This window comes from Triticum dicoccoides, chromosome 7A (genome assembly GCF_002162155.2).
Source record: "Triticum dicoccoides isolate Atlit2015 ecotype Zavitan chromosome 7A, WEW_v2.0, whole genome shotgun sequence".
In the NCBI taxonomy this organism is placed as follows: domain Eukaryota; kingdom Viridiplantae; phylum Streptophyta; class Magnoliopsida; order Poales; family Poaceae; genus Triticum; species Triticum dicoccoides.
The window spans coordinates 5,898,830-5,911,502 of record NC_041392.1 but is presented as its reverse complement, the minus strand read 5'-3'; the positions used below and the strand labels follow the sequence as shown (position 1 = coordinate 5,911,502).

The 12,673-nt window shown below is 47.7% G+C and overlaps 1 pseudogene; it reads left to right on the top strand.

Annotated features, from left to right (window-relative positions):
• The first annotated feature begins 11,227 nt into the window (after positions 1-11,227).
• The window catches only part of LOC119332801, a 2,311-nt pseudogene continuing 865 nt past the window's right edge, over positions 11,228-12,673 (top strand).

Below are 12,673 nucleotides of genomic sequence, written 5' to 3'. Positions count from 1 at the left end.
GAAATGAAAAAAAATAAATGGAAAACACAAAACTAAAAGGAAAAATTAATTATAAACCCATAAACCCCTAAACCTTTTAGTCCCATTTGGTGTAACCAACTGGGACTAAGGGGGGGGGGGGATTTAGTCCCCACCCTTTAGTGCCGGTTGCAGAACCGGCACTGAAGGTCCTTACGAACCGGGACCAAAGCCCGATTCCGCACTAGTGGGAAAAGAACTTGCATGACATCTTTTATCCTACCCTCCCGTGGCAGTGGGGTCCATAAAAAAACTAAGGGATATTAAGGCCTCCTTTTAATAGAAAACCGGAATAAAGCATTAGCACTTAGTGAATACATGAACTCATCAAACTAGTGTAATCACCGAAAAGAATCTCAATCATTGTCACCTTGGGGTATGCGGATCATAACTCGTAATAGGTGCATATAACTTGCAAGATAGGATCAAGAACACACATATATTCATGAAAACATAATAGGTTCAGATCTAAAATCATGGCACCCGGGCCGTAGTGATAAGCATTAAGCATAGCAAAGTCATAATAATATCAATCTCAAAACATAGTGGGTACTAGGCATCAAGATCTAACAAAACTAACTCGATTACATGATAGATCTCATCCAACCCATCACAGTCCATCAAGCCTACAAAGAAATTACTCACTCCTGGAGGTGAGCATCATGAAATTGGTGATGGAGGAAGGTTGATGATGACGACAGCGTCGAATTCCACCCTCCGGAGCCCCGAAATGACTCCAGATCAGCCCTCCCGATGAAGAACAGGAGGTGGCGGCGGCTCCGTATCGTAAAACGTGATGAATCCTTTTCTTTGATTTTTTTCTTGGCAAATAGGTATATATGGAGTTAGGATTACCGGAGGTCCAAGTGGGCCACAAGCCTACAGGGCGCACAGGGGGGTAGGCACGCCCCCTGAGCTTGTGGCTCCTGGGTGGGTCCCTCTGGTATCTTTTTTCACCAGTATTTTTTATATATTCCACAAGAATTCTTCCTAAATTTTCAGGTCAATCCGAGAACTTTGATCTCTGCACAAAAATAACACCATGGAAATTCTGCTGAAAACAACATCAGTCCGGGTTAGTTCCATTCAAATCATGCAAATTAGAGTCCAAAATAAGAGCAAAAGTGTTTGGAAAAGTAGATATGACGGTATGAGAGTACAATACAAGGCAACTGGTATTACCATTGCACTGACACAATTCATATATTCTTATCATGAATTGAAATCTCTCTGCACCTAGGCTGCGTTCGGTTTCTCTCGGCTCCGTTAACTCCGCTCCCGGAGCGGATCATCCTTTAGCTTAATTAGGCGAAGCTGACAAAACCCAACTCCCGAACTCCACGGAGTGGGGAAGTTTCGAACAGGGCCCTAATCTCTTCATTGCAGGAAACACCATTTACATTTTAAGCTCGTTTTATTTACTTTATTTATTTATTTAGTAGACACCTTTAAATCCTCCTTTTTCTAGCATATTTAGTTCTCCGTTTACCCAGGACAGTAATAGTATTTGCAGAAGCTCAAGCAGTACTTCACACAATAACTATGACACCTTGTGTGTGACAGAAACACCTCCATAAATACTCTCCTTCGCTCTTTGTTGGGATGACTAATCATTGGGATACTTATGTGAAAGTGTTACACTACCCTGTTTGGTCTGCAGGTACCACACACACTCAAAAAAGACTAGTAGATTGCTCCCCCGTATTTCACTATGGGTGAGCCACTCTTTGGCACATCTTCACAAGTCCATTCTCACCACATTGGACGGCAAGCTCCAAACAGTGATCTCTTCGCGATGCTCCTCTTGAACTTGCACACCGCAACCTAACCCCACATAGAACTCTCACGTAGACCATGAGTTAGTACACAAACGTAATGGACAATGCTTACCATACCATGGGATCACTTGATCCCTCTCGGTACATCTTGTGCGCTTTGTGTGTTGATCAACTTGATTCACTCTTTGACTTAGTCTTGATCAACCTTGTAACATGTCTTCCCTATGACCAATCTTTGGATAATACCTTGAGTAGCACCTTGGTCATCACACCAACTCCTTGAAACCAACAAATGGACTTCAAGAAATGTCTATGGAAAAATCTTTCAAATATAGCTCAAGGAAACCATTAGTCCATAGGAATTGTTATCAATTACCAAAACCAAGCATGAGGGCACCGTGCTCTTTCACTAGGGAAAACCTTCCTCCCCTCGATCTCCGCCGACGAGCCCGTGAATTCGCCTCCCTCTCCACCTGCCACTCTGGAGGCCGGTGGCGGGGATGAGATTTCTGGTGCCTCTGCTCCTGCTAGTACATAGGTAGGGTTTTAGTCCCCGCAAGGGCGACGTTTGGATGGATGTCGACGCTTCTTCTTCGAGCCAGTCTTACGGGTTACGATCCTCCTCAAGTCCGTCCATGAGGATGAATTAGACGGAACTCCTGCGTAGATTTCTGCCAGCTCCTTCGGGCAGCGAGGTTAGGATTTCTCGTCGTGCGTATGCAACAACGATATTTAGTGTACTTCATATCAATTGAAGGATCAACGACGACGACCGCGGCTCCGGGACGTTGTCCCTTAGGGGCATGTGCACGAATACCCCAGTTGTCATCGACATGGTCAGGCCGGCTCCGGTATGGGAGCGGCGACAACGGCGCGTTGGTGGCTCATTCTGGCGGCGACAATGATCGTTCGATCGTCCATGGACCTCGATATAATTTTTATTATGTTTAAGGTGTTTTGTACTTCCGGTGAATTTTTATAATAAATCTGATATTTTTGCAAATAAAAGTTAATTTATTGGAAAATTACTTTTCCAGATATACACATACGGTTATCTCGGCAGAATTCTCGAAGAATCGTCAAGGCCATCGAGGAATAGAGCCGCGGCTGCCGCTCTTGCCCTTTCGGTTTTCAAACCCTAGCTAGAGTTCCAGTTGTAAGACAGATAGGAATCGGGGCTGCAAGATTGCACGCCTCCTCATCTCGTTGCATCATATATATATATACACGTATACATGGGTTAGCTTGCCTTGCAAGTCAATTAAACTGGGAAACTACAACCGACTCAAGCCATATTTGGTAGTCTAAACATACTTGGATGATGGACATTATCAGCAGGATACGGCACAGCTAATTGTCAGGATGCAGGACTCTCCGACACGCCCCCGTAGTCTGAGCCTGGTAGTGGAGCGAGGTGAAGACTGGACCGGAACTCATGAAACAATACAGCTGGAAGACCTTTTGTGAATATATCCGCGTATTGTGGCGAAGAAGGAACATGCAGAACTCGAACAGCACCAAGAGCAACTTTCTCGCGGACAAAATGAATGTCAAGCTCAATGTGTTTGGTTCGTCGATGTTGTATCGGGTTATGAGCAAGATATACCGCGCTCACATTGTCACAAAAAACAACTGTAGCAGTGCTGATAGGTCGATGGAGCTCCTGAAGTAAGTGACGAACCCAACAAGACTCGGCCACAACAGCAGCCACGGCGCGATATTCAGCCTCTGCATTGGAACGAGAAACTGTAGTTTGTCGTCGAGAAGACCATGAGATCAAATTATCACCGAGAAACATGCAAAATCCAGAAGTGGAGCGTCTGGTATCCTGGCAACCAGCCCAATTGGCATCTGAATAGGCAATGGGATTATGAGAGGAAGAAGAAGAAAGAGTTAGGCCAAGATCAAGTGTGGCTTTGAGATAGCGCAAAATGCGCTTGATAAAAAGAAGATGGGGTTCGCGAGGATCATGCATGTGGAGGCACACTTGTTGGACAGCATAAGCTATGTCAGGTTGAGTGAGAGTGGCGTACTGAAGAGCACCCGCAAGACTGCGATATAAAGAAGGATCAGAAACAGGAGAACCAGAAGTAGCGGAGAGTTTGGCTTTGATGTCAACCGGTGTAGAGACAGGATTACAGTCACTCATGCCAGCACAAGATAGGAGTTCTAGAATATACTGTCGTTGAGAGAGATGCAAACTAGTAGGTGTGCGAGAAACTGAGATTCCAAGAAAATGATGAAGTGGTCCAAGGTCTTTCATAGCAAATTCCTTGCTGAACAAATGAATGATGGAATGAAGAGCAGTAGAAGACGAGGCAGTAATGATGATATCATCAACATACATAAGTAAGTATGCGGTGGTGTTCCCCTTATGAAGAATGAACAAGGAGGCGTCAGATTTGGATTCGACAAAACCAACAGAACGAGCATAGGTGGCGAAGCACTGAAACCAAGCACGGGAGCTTGCTTTAGTCCATAGAGAGACTTATGCAAGCGACTAACAAAATCAGGGTGGTTAGGATTAATAAAGCCGGATGGTTGTTGACTACAGACGACATCATCGAGATAGCCATGAAGAAATGCATTTTTAACATCGAGTTGGTGAATAGGCCAAGAAGAAGAAAGTGCGAGGGAAAGAACTAAACGAATGGTGGATGGTTTGACGACCAGACTAAAAGTTTCATCATAGTCGACACCAGGTTGTTGTGAAAAACCGCGTACAACCCAACGAGCCTTATGTCGAGAAAGGGAGCCATCAGAGTTATATTTATGTCGAAAAATCCATTTTCCACTGACAATGTTAGCACCTGGAGGAGGAGGAACAAGAGTCCAGGTTTTGTTGATGGTGAGAGCATTGTATTCTTCCTGCATAGCGTGTCGCCAAGAGGGATCACGGAGTGCTGTGAGATAATTATGTGGTATAGGGGAGGAGGCGACGACTGAAAGGCTGAGGCGGTCTATCGGGCCAGGGAGGCGACCGATTGTCGAGCGCGTGCGATGTATGGGCATAGGTGGTGGCGGAGGAGATGCTATGTTGGGAGATGGCGGGGAGATGGTGGGCTAGGAGGTGGCGGAGGAGATGGTGGGCTGGGAGGTGGCGCCAGGCTAAGTGGTGTTGTTGGGCCATGTGTATCCGGTGTAGTAGGAGGAGATGTGCTAATAGATATGTTTGGACTAGCAGGTCTATGCGTAGTGGGTGTAGATGGAATAGGTGCATGCATAACGGGCGATGCTTGCGATCGACGTGAAAGGATGGAAGGATGCGGGAAGATGGGAGGAGCTTCTGTTGATGGTGGCGTGGACTCGACAACGGATGGTATGGCGTATGGAAAAGTTGTCTCGTCAAACACAACATGACGAGATAAAATAATGCGACGGGTGGCTAGGTTAAGACAACGATAACCTCTGTGCCGTGGAGGATAACCGAGAAATATATATTTTATGGAACGAGGAGTGAGTTTGTGGGGAGTTGTGGAAGATGTACTGGGATAGCAAAGACAACCGAAAACACGAAGATCGTGATAGGGTGGTGTTATGCCGAAGAGAATCATGTAAGGGGTAGAAAATTGGAGAGCAGAGGTAGGACGTATATTTATATGAGATAAGTGGCGGTGTAAAGGGCTTCGGCCCAAAAGGGCGGTGGTAGTGAGGCTTGAAGTAATAGTGTACGGATGACATCATTTGTGGTGCGAATAGCACGTTCGGCCTTGCCGTTTTGCTGGGATGTGTGTGGGCAAGAAAAACGAAGAAGCAGACCATGGGAGGCACAAAAAAGATCTAAACGAGTGTTGAGAAATTCTCCACCATTATCTCATTGAATAGCTAAGATGGGCAAATTGAATTGTGTTTTAACAAAATCATGATAGGTAGTGAGAGTTGCATATAGATCAGACTTCTTGTGAAGGGGGAAACTCCAAATATAATGAGAAAAATCATCTACAATGATAAGGTAATAACGAAAACCAGAGGTACTAGGGATCGGTGATGTCCAAAGATCACTATGTAATAACTGAAACGGACGAACAGTATATGTTTGAGAATCATAAAAGGGTAGTCTAACATGCTTTCCTAATTGACAGGCATGACAAAGGAGCGGCCCATCTTTATTGTATGAAATAAGTTTCGATTGTTGAAGACGTGACATGGTGTGATGTCCGGGCTGGCCAAGACGGCGGTGCCAAAGTGATGATGAGGTGGTGGTGATGAGAGCTTCGGCAGGTGCTGGTCGACATAAAGGGTAGAGCGGTCCGGGGCTATTGCATCGAAGAATCATGTTCCTGAAAGGGAGCACCTTCACGGAAAAGCCAAAAGGATCAAATTGAATTGCACAATAGTTGTCAGTTGTGAATTGGTGAACAGAAATAAGATTTTTGATAATGTCGGGAATGATAAGAATATTGTTCAGAGAAAGTGGTCTGGTGGAAGAGGGAACAATTTGAGAACCAATGTGAGTAGCAAGAATAGATTGACCATTACCAACCGTGATAGTTTGAGAGGTAGGTTTGAAGGAAGAGAGATTACCATGATCAGATGCCATATGGGAGGAGGCGCCAGTGTCCATAAACCACTCTTGATTTCCTGGGAGATGCATGTTGTTCAGTGTTGTTGCCGCTCCTTGCCGAACCCTAGCTCTACCCCTCTCTCTCTCTTTTGCACCTCGCTCACTCTTTGATCTCAAACAACAGAAGAGGAAGGAGGAAGTAGAAGTTGACAGTGGACACAACAAGCTTTTACCCGGCACACGTACGCCGCCGACCGCACGAACAGCCGCTTGGTTTCTTTCCTGTGCACGAACTCAGCCACAGACTACAACAAATACGCGGAGGGCCTTTTATATCCAAGCTACACACACCAGACAAGCTACCACACGCAAGCACACACGCACAGACTTGGCTTGCCGCTGCATTCGGCCACCACTAACAGCACTACTCACACGAGCTAACTAATTCCGACATGCATGCAACTAAATGCAGCTCACGCAACGCCCACCCCACGCTCCTCAGCTCCCGCGCCCGTCGCGCATGCACGTCAACGGGACACGACTGGTTTCAGTGCCCGGCGTGGCTACACCTCGCGCGTCCGTCTAACCAACTCACACAAGCACACGACCCCGTCGCGGACCCGACTTGCCCGACACGCCTGGCGCATGCCCATACACGCGCCCGACGTGCCCGATCCGTCGCCGCGGCTTATTTCGGCCAACACTCACCCCCTAAGCCGCGGCTCAGAGGAGGCCGACGTCCTCGACGCCACCGTCCGCCAGCAGCGCGTGCTCCGTCGCTCTGTCGTCGTCATCGTTGTAGCCGCCACCGCCCTGACGATCCGAGGCGATGGTGGTGGCGCGACGGACTCCATATGATGTGGGTGTCGGCGGCGCAAGGTGTGGACGGCGTTAGCGGCGCGATGCTGCTAGCGGCCGGTGCGTGTCTTCATCATCGTCGAGCTGCCTCACGAGCGATGGAGAGGGCTGCCCGGTGAGTTGCGGCACCGCGGCAAGGTGGTGATGGCCATGGAGCGGAGGCCATTGCCCCGAGGAGTTCCATGTCCGAGTGGTCGACAAGGTGCGTCATCGTCGACAACATGGAGGTGAATCACCGGCGAGTTGCGTCACCGGCGACAAACATGGAGGGGAGTCACCGGCGAGTTGCGGCACCGGTGACGACCATGGAGGAGAGTCACCGGCGACAAACATGGAGGGGAGTCACCGGCGAGTTGCGGCACCGGTGACGACCATGGAGGAGAGTCACCGGCGAGTTGCGGCAACGGTGGCAAACATGCGGCAGGGAGCATGCCACGGCAGCACGCTCGTGGTGAAGGCACGGGAGGTGTGGCTCTCATTGAAACTAGCGGCGTCGGCGACAATAGGCGTGACAAGATGGCATTGGCGGCCGTCTCCGTGTTGCACCGACGACATCTGCGATCATGGGCTTCAAGAGAGGAATAAGAGACAACAAGGTTAAGGGGGTGATTGATAGAGTTAACCTTGTTGTATATGTGGTTAGTTTTGCTTAGTGGGTTGGTCATATGGCCGTGCATGCATTGAGTCGGTTGAGTAGTGGCCGGCCGGCCGAGTCCTCCGCGGGATGGAGTGATTCCAGGGAGAGCTGAACGTGGAAAAGTAGGTTGTTAGCTGCATGTGATTTGATAGCTAGCTTCGTGTGATGAATCAAGTTAGTTGGTGCATGGAGTGGTTAGTGGAGTAATGGGTCAAGTAGTGGCGTGAGTTTTGCATGGCACCGTGCCAGCCTCTGTGTATATATATATAAGTTGCATTGTGTAATGGGAAAAAGAAGCCGTGAGGGGGCTGAGCAGAAAAGAATGTAGTCCATGTGTGTGTCACCTGGAGTAAAAAGCAAAGCTGGTTTTCTCCATGGTGAGGTGTGTGTGTGTGTTTCTTCCACGGGTGTGTGCTCGAGAGAAACCATAAGATGAAGAGTAGTGAGACGAAGAAGAAGAAGCGGCGCTGCGAGAAGAGGCGGCGCCAACATTCCGGGCCTGCAAAAGAGCTGGGTCGACGTATTGCTGATTTCCATTGTAGACTGGTGTTGGTGGAGCCGAGGTGATGTTGTGTGGACGTGGTGCAGAGCCATAGGCTGCATATGCCTGCTGGGGAGTGGAGCTGGGACGAGGACCTAGAACACCAGGGGCATGCCATTGACGAGGCTGGCAGGGAGCTGAAGGTGGTTGCTGCTGGAGCTGCGTACGGGTCGGAAGCCCGGTCCATGGGTTGAACATCCACGGCTCATTGCGACCGCGTCCTCGACCGCCACGGCCACGGCCTCGGGTGTTGGTGTAGTTGCCGCGACCACTGCTTGAGTTTGACGATCCAAGGGAGGAGCCGAGAGAGCGCTGATCACCAGAGCTGCGTCCTCCCCATGACGAAGTGCGCTCACCACCCGTGTGTGGCAAGATGCTGTTGCCGCTCGCCCAGAGAGCCGTGGCAGCGGCGTTTTTTGCATCGGTTTTCTTCTAGGTCTCGTCAAGTACGAGTGCTGACCGCGTCTGTAAAAAAGACGGGAAGGGAACCTGAAACGGAAGAAAGGAGCGCAGATGGGAGAACTACTCGTTGAGGCCGCGGAGGACGGTGAGGACGAGCGTCTCGTCGGTAACTTCTTGACCGACGTCAGCCAGAGCGTCGGCGAGGGACTTGAGCTTGGCGCAGTAGGCACGGCGACTCTTCTTGTTGTCGCGGAATAGGTTGTCGATGGCATTCCAAACTTGCCGTGCAGAGGACCTAGGTGCCATGATGATTCCGAACAGCTCAAGAGAGATGGAGCCGTAAATCCAGTTGAGGACGGTGAAGTCGTCATGGCCCCAGTCTGACGTGGGTGAGGTGTCGGACGGCGAGGCGCCGTCTAAGCCGAGCACGTGAGCAGTGAGGCCATAGCGTCCGAGGGCGACAAGGAAGAGCTCGCGCCATTGAGCATAGTTCGAGTCTTTGAGATCAAGGGCGACTGGGACGTATGTTTTGATTGAGTGGGCGAAGGTGGATGCTGCGGGATGGTATGATTTAGAGGTGGGTATGGGCCTCTTCATGGTGGCTGCAGGGGAGCTCGATTCCTTTCTCCTCAGCTTGAGGAGCGAGCTCAGCCTCCCGTTCGGCGACGGCAGCCTCACGTTGCTGCAGCTGGGTCTCGAGTGCTGCGAGCTCTTCAGGTGTCATGGCGGAGGGAGGGGTTTGAGGAGGAGGAGGAGGAGGATCGATCTGCTAGGGTTCACGAGGAAGAGGAACGACCGGTGTCTGATACCATGTAAGACAGATAGGAATCGGTGCTGCAAGATTGCACGCCTCGTCATCTCATTGCATCATATCTATATACACGTATACATGGGTGAGCTTGCCTTGCAAGTCAATTAAACTAGGGAAACTACAACCGACTCAAGCCATATTTGGTAGTCTAAACATACTTGGATGGTGGGCATTATCAGCACGCCCCCGTAGTCTGAGCCTCGTAGTGGAGCGAGGTGAAGACTGGACCGGACCTCATGAAACAATACAGCTGGAAGACCTTTTATGAATATATCCGCGTACTGTGACGAAGAAGGAACATGCAGAACTCGAACAACACCAGGAGCAACTTTCTCGCGGACAAAATAAATGTCAAGCTCAATGTGTTTGGTTCGTCGATGTTGTACCGGGTTATGAGCAAGATATACCACGCTCACATTGTCACAAAAAACAACTGTAGCAGTGCTGATAGGTCGATGGAGCTCCTGAAGTAAGTGACGAACCCAACAAGACTCGGCCACAACAGTTACCACATCTTAAGTTATGCCGGTATAGCAATCACAAATTGCAGTACATAACACGATGACTTAAACAAAAAGTTCATATGACTGGGAGGGAACTGATGATCATGCAATCTCCTTGGGTTCCTCAACTGGAGAAATGGTGAATGCAATGATTTCCACCACAACAGCTGAACATGCCATCAGCTTCATGGTACCCCAGATGTCCTTCATGATGAGATCAGACCTCTCCTTCTCCTTGCTTCAAAAATTCATGCAAAAAGTGGTAACATATCAATAAGATAATCCGATACCAAGCGTTGAAAAAGGAGACAACGTATACATACCTAATAGACTCCACAACCTCATCAATCTGTCCCCTTAAGGACGCCGCCTCTCGCTCTAATTCTTCTAGACTAGCTGATTGCAAGTTAATTTTCGTACGCTACAATAGAAATAAAGATTCTATAAGTGATTTATTATAGCTATACAGGCATAACAGATAAATAAAGTGCATAGACATAACAAATAAACAGGGCATAGCAGATTCAAAGTAAGCAAATTCATAATATATCTCACGGGTATAAAAACATGATGCCTATGCTAGGATCAATGTTCCAAATAGCAGATAAATAGAAATGCGCACATGAACTAAGTATCACAGGTATAAAAGCATGATGTCTATGCTAGGAGTCCATCGTCACATGACTGAACTTTGGCGGCCCTAACAAAAGAAATGCAAGCTTGCTGTCACTGTTGCCATGGGCAAATTCATGTATGCAGTAGTGGTGGAAGATGGAAGCACAGGAAAGGAATGCATTATGTATTTGAAGGAACAACGTCTTCCTCCAGACATTTATTCCCTTAAAATCGGTGCGTGTGAAGCCAATAACCGAGAGGTTGCATACCCTTAGAGGATCTGCACAGTTGATCTTGGATGTGATACAATTTGATCGAGCTTTGGAGAAAGCAGTTTTGTATGCTGTTGGGGATACACTTGTCTGTGACAAACTTGATGAAGCTAAAACTCAAGTTGAAATGTTGATGTGGTGAAAGGTACAATTTTGTTACTGTTGATGCTTTTGACTAAATCTGGCACAATGACTGGTGGACTAAGCGGTGCAATGGAAGCTAGATCAAATAAATGGGATGACAGCAGAATAGAATCTTTGAAGAAGAAACATAAGCTAGAGTCTGAAATGTCCAAACTTGGTTCCCCCTGGGAGTTGCAAAGAAAGGAGCTTGCTGTATCTGAGAAAATAACTGGACTTGAGAAAAAGTTACATTACTCGAAGTCATACTGAATAATCTCATGGACAAGCTACGCAAATTGGCAACTGAGAAACATAATATTGAGAAAGAAATTGACCATCTGGAGCCAGGAAAGGAGGAGTTGGAAAGCCGTCTTACAAAAAACGAACAGAAGTAAGAAAGCGGGAGGAAAAAAACAAATGAGATAGTGGACAGGATTTACAAGGATTTTAGCACATCAGTTGGTGTGACGAACATTCATGAATATGAAGAAAAGCAACTGAAAGATGCTCAAGCACTGCAGGGGACGAAGTTAAGGCTGAGCAATCAATTATCGAAACTGAAATACCAGCAGGAATATGAACAGAAGAGAGATATGCATGATCCGACTGCGAAGTTAAACAATACACATGAGAGCTTAGAGAAGAAGCTGAAGGGCATGCCAGAAAGAGAATGTCATGGTAAGGCTGATGCTGATGTATTTCAAATCAGACGGAAGAGCTGAAAGCTGAGGCTGAAGACTGGAAGTTGAAGTCAGATGAATGCGTGGCAACAATTTGTGAACTAAAGAAACAGAATGATAGTGCTGCTGCTGCATTGGCAAAACTGGATCGCCACGTGAAGTTAAAGGAGTGATAACTAGATCAACTTAGATCACGCCAGCGGGAGATTGATGAGAAGTGCAAACTGGAGCAGTTAAAGCTTCCTACAGTTAAATGATCCAATGGACACTGGATCATCCTCACAAGAACTTGACCATGATTACAGCCAGCTTACTGAAATCTACCTGCAAGTTATGCGGCTGTCTGATGGTGAAAAACTTGAGGCAGAGTTCAAACAGAAAATAGGTACACTAATGCATGGCTGAGATTGAACGCACAGCCCCAAACTTAAAAGCACTGGACCAATATGAAGCACTTCAATCTGGTCTAATAATTAATTCACGTGGCAGCTGACAAGTGTAACTCTGTCAAGCCAAGAAGGTATGAGCTGTTCATGGAAGCCTTTGATCATGTATCTAAAGGCATAGACAAAATCTACAAGCAGTTAACAAAAAGGTCACACGCGCCCACTCAGAGGAACAGCGATATTTGAATCTAGAAAATGAAGATGATCCATTTCTACACTGAATCAATCACCCACACACAAAAAAATCAGTGCTTTAGGGGTATGAAACAGTTATCTGGTGGGGAGAAGACAGTTGCTGCACTGGCATTGCTGTTTGCCATTCACAATTTCAGGCAATCACCATTCTACATACTTGGATGAAGTCGATGCAGCTATCAGAGAGGAGGGGTCGGGAGCGGGAGGTACCAAAGTCCTGTTGGAGATGAGGCAGGGACGGCTGTTGCTAGGGTTCTCTCTCTCTCTCTCTCTCTCTCTCTCTCTCTCTC